This window comes from Pteropus vampyrus, unplaced genomic scaffold (genome assembly GCF_000151845.1).
Source record: "Pteropus vampyrus isolate Shadow unplaced genomic scaffold, Pvam_2.0 Scaffold186, whole genome shotgun sequence".
NCBI classification, from domain to species: Eukaryota; Metazoa; Chordata; class Mammalia; order Chiroptera; family Pteropodidae; genus Pteropus; species Pteropus vampyrus.
The window spans coordinates 939,655-944,261 of NW_011888967.1; the positions used below are offsets into that span (position 1 = coordinate 939,655).

Here is a 4,607-nt window from a genome sequence, read left to right on the forward strand (position 1 = left end):
CAGTGTTCTATTAATCTTTTCCTCTTCTCATCACCTGCATCTATATGGCATTGCTTAGCTAAGCTGGCACATTAATCTTCTTAGATGCCACAAACCAATGTCACCATGGCTGTAGGACCCTGGCTGTTGTGTTCTTACCTTTCCATTCATTGCAGTTACAGGAAAACCATAAAAAGAAGAAAGCTAAAATAACAAAAATCAACCAGGCTGGGTCAGAACCAAGATAGTGCTAAATACGACCTCTCTAGGAGACCCTGAACCTCATTATACCCTGATTATAATACATTAGCATGCTGACAAAACCTGCTGGTACCATGACAGATCTACTCAGACCATATAAGGGCAAAAAGGGGGTGGTGCCCCATGTCTTAGAAAAGACCAGCCCATTCCCCCAATACCTAATGCATACGTCTCCCCCTCATTACGTCGCTTCCATAATAACATCCCCCAGACTTTTCTGTGATGAGCAATAGATTTGTGAGTGTAACTCCCATTTCCCCCTTCTCTGGCCATCGAATTATAACTTGCACTGCTGAAGGCTCAGCTTCAGTTTTGTTTTAGATCATAGACACTGAAGAGACAAAGGATCCTTAGAAAGACAAAGGATCCTTCCAGGGGACCAGGTTCCCACAGTAGGGGCCTGGGAGATCTAAACTGGTAACACCAACTCATGGCCAGATTAGACTGTTCAGGGACCAGTCATCTCTGTCCTGGGCCTAAAATGTGTCTTTTCTTCCTGGCATTTCTGGAAGTGCAGAATTCTGAGTTTTCAGGCATCTCAAGGACATTTGGTCAACGGCTTCCTCCACAGTGCCATGATAGATGGAATACTGAGCTGTCTACTTAGATCATCTTATAATACAGAGTGGGCTCCTTTATGAGGTAATTGTTCAGATGATCAAGTAAAGAACTAAGGCAAGATTAAATATCAAATCTGTCATTCTATGTGAGAAGCTAATTTGGGAATTACATGTTTATCGTGAAGGGCGAAAATGGGATCCAACTGCTTCAACTCCTACTCCCCTTGTGAAAGAGATATGGCGTTAAATAGAGCCACTCTGTGTTCCAGACACAGTCGGTAAGAAGGCTGTTGGAAATCACTGCAGGAAATTATAGACAGAAACAGGACATAGAAAGGCACTAGATTAGGGGCCACTCATTAGCTATAAGATTCTGAACATGTTTCTGCAACTCAAAGTGTCCCTAATTTTATAATGTGGGACATGGGATGGAAGATCTCTAAGGACACTTCCATCTCTAAAAATACCTTATTTTGTGATTCATGCCAAATAATTGAGTAGCTACAGTATACAGAAAAATTAAGAAAGCTTATTAAAAAATATCACTTTGATGGCTTTATTTTTTCTTGACCTTTTAACAATCTCATTGCCTTAGAATCATTTTTCAGGCAGCCTTAGAATTATAAAGGAAAATGAATAGTAGAGGATACTACAGTTTCTGTCTTTCTTTATCCTCCTATAAATAGTATTTCAACAAACTGGACATGCAAGAGCTGTTAAGGGTGGTAGTAAAATCCTGGTGAGCCCACTATTGCCCAAACCATTTCTCCCTAGCTTCCTCGTGCATTCACCTCCTAGACCCTCCAGTCTACCCCCGAGTAGATCTCTTAAAGCCACCTTCCTCCTCGCTTTTTCAACTGATTAATATCTTTCAAATCTCAAATGAACATTTTTTCCAAAACTTTCAGTTTCAATTATTTGACAAATATATGTGTGCTTAAACTTCAGAAATATATGTTTAAAAATCAAAAAGCCTTTTGTTCATATTTTTAGATCTTCCCTTCTCTGGTTATGACTAAACATAAGAAAATGCCAATGATATTACTAGTTCTTCTCTTTATTAACTAGACTATAAATTTATTATCTTTCTAAGTAGAAGAGAATGAGAAATCAAAATAGTTTGGGGGGGTATAGTTGTAAATTTTTTTGAAATTTAAATAAGAAAGAGAGTGGGGAGAGAGAGAGATAGAAGCAGTAAAAAGTAATAGAAAGGAGAAATAAAAGATGAGAAGTAAAAGCTAACTCAGAGGCCATCTCCTCTATGAAACCCCAACTTTCCCAAGCAAATTTAACGACCACTTCCTCCAGACTTCCCAGTATCTTTTTTTTTTTCATTTTGCTAACTTAGTACCTAACATATTTTATACTAATTACCTATGTATCTTTTTTTTTTTTTTTTTTTTTTGGCTATCATGAGTAACTAACTCGAGGTCAAAAATCATGTCACATTCATCTTTGTAAAACTGTGTTTATATTCAATAAAAAAATATTTAATTGAAATGAAAATTCTGACAAGAGTGATTTACAATTCCAAATGCTACAAAGTGGGGACTGCCACTATGCCTTATGCTTATTCCATAGCTTTTCTTGTTTACTCAGAGACTGAGAGACTGGGAACCTTTCTAAAAGTTAAGATTTTCTGGTACTGCTCATATAAATTAATTTCTATTGTTCTTATCTCAAGGCTCTACAAATCCTCCTCCTTATTCAGATTGTCAGTCAACAAGATTCATGAAGCCTCTATTGGTTGATCATTATATTAAGGACTTCAAAGAAGATGTAGTTAATGTGTCCCCACCCTTCTTTAGGAAACTCACAATTGGGGGGCGGGTTGAGGGTAGAATTCAAAACATCTGTGAAACAGACATTAACACTATGAACATAAAGACTGTTCACTGTTCTCTCCTTTCTTCATTCCTCAGTCTATACAAAATTTTATTCTCATTTGCTTTCTAAAAATTCCTTGAATCATCAGTTCCCTAATCTCCACCTTGCTACTGTCCCATCCTCTACACTTCAAATAGTCTCAAAGTTGGTCACTATTTTAAAAAGAGTGTGGAACTGAATAGCTGTCACAGACTTGAATCACACTTTGAAATGATTTTTTCAATGGGCAGAAATGAGTCTCTGCCATAACAGTAAACCCATGCAGGAGAGCTCAAAGAGTAATACTCATTTTAGTACTACAGTGGAGTAATGCTCATTTGGGTACCACAATCAAGTAATCTTAATTTTAATATTACTTAGAATTTAGAATTTTGTATTGCTTGTATTTAATATTTAGCTTTATTTAGTATTGACTATTCAGCAATACTAAATAGACTTGTTTAGGAAGTGAAGAGGTTAATACGTAATGTAGAAGCTCTAATATCCTGAGAATCCAACAAGATTTTCCAAAAAGTGCATTAGCAAACTCTTCCTTTGTTCTTTTGCAAAGCCAGAAATAAGAATATTTGCTTAAAGTCTTTGAACTCTGAGCTCACCTTTATTCAGTAATCTATATACCCATTTAATCATATTATCATATTTCCAAACCTTATTCACTTTCTCTCTCTCTCTCTCTCTCAATCTCTCTCTCTTTCTTTTAAACCAAGGCAGAAACATCTCTCTTAACATCTTTATCTAACCCCAGAAAAGGAGGCCATAGGGTTTCAGAATAAGGAAAAATCCATCCTCCTACCAACACAGCTGTGCGGTGACACTTACGTTGAAGTCATACAACACACCGAAGTTCGCTGCAGATGCCTCTTCAGCTCTGGGAACTGTTTTTCTAGGTAAACTGCCATATGGCAAACCCCAGAGGTACTATGTGCAGAAGCAAAGAAAGCAGTTAACAATTGGAAACAAAGTCTGAACCACACATGCGATCACGAATGGTTTTGTTTAAAAGCACTTCTGAAGCCTTTTCATGAGGACTCTGTGGATCTCCATGTGGGGTCCATTTTCTGGGAATCAACTATTAAATTCAGAATTAAAAACAAAGGGAATGCTAAGGGCCCTGCATTCTGAGTTCAGTGGACCACCAGGAGTTGGGCCAACCACATTGCCCAGAAGGCTACTCACCACCACCTTCAAACTGGTCTCATTTACAGGAGGTCTGGAAAGCAGAGAGGTGGCCTTTGGGAGACTATAGTGTTCTAGAAAACAGTACTACCCACATCTTCATGTGGATTGGGGAATAGAGGAAGAATCACTCACATTAAGGAAAAGAATTCTTAGGAGAATCAGACAATTTGAGGGCAACAATATGAGGGAAGATTGCACCCTGATTATCATATGTGCTTCACCACCAATTCAGGTTTACTGCCCTGATTTGTGCTATCAGATTAGAAGAAAAGTTATTAGGGGTGCAGCCAGCCCATAACAGGGCAAGAATAGTGTGATACCAAGAGACTTGGTGAGAGCTGAAAAAGCATTCCTTTAAACCCAGGGCAGCCACATGGCTTGCCGAGCAGATGATGCTTCTTATGTGAGAAGAAACTCTCTTTTCCTGGGTGCAGAGACTGACAGCATAAGGGCTGGAAATCAGCCCCTTCTCTCTCTCTCCATACAAGCTCTCTGCTTCTACCGCAGCCCTGCAGCCCCTCTGGCTTCCTGGGACTAAAAAGAACAGAGGGTGAGTCTACCCATGCCATCTCACCCCAAAGTTAGGAGCCGCAGAGGATAGAGAAGATTAGGGCCTCGGGCTTGTCCAAGGACACAGGAAGTTGGGCAAAAGGGCATATGCATCGAAGGGACGCTGAGTGAAGCTGCTGGGTGGACGCAGCTGAAAAGTGGAGACTTGTTACCAGGAGGTGACCAGCCCTG

General features: G+C 39.3%; 1 protein-coding gene across 1 annotated transcript in view; it reads right to left on the bottom strand.

Annotated features, from left to right (window-relative positions):
- Positions 1-4,607, bottom strand: part of TMC1 (transmembrane channel like 1) — a 128,963-nt gene that overhangs the window by 56,130 nt on the left and 68,226 nt on the right. The gene's annotated exons all lie outside the window — the stretch shown is intronic.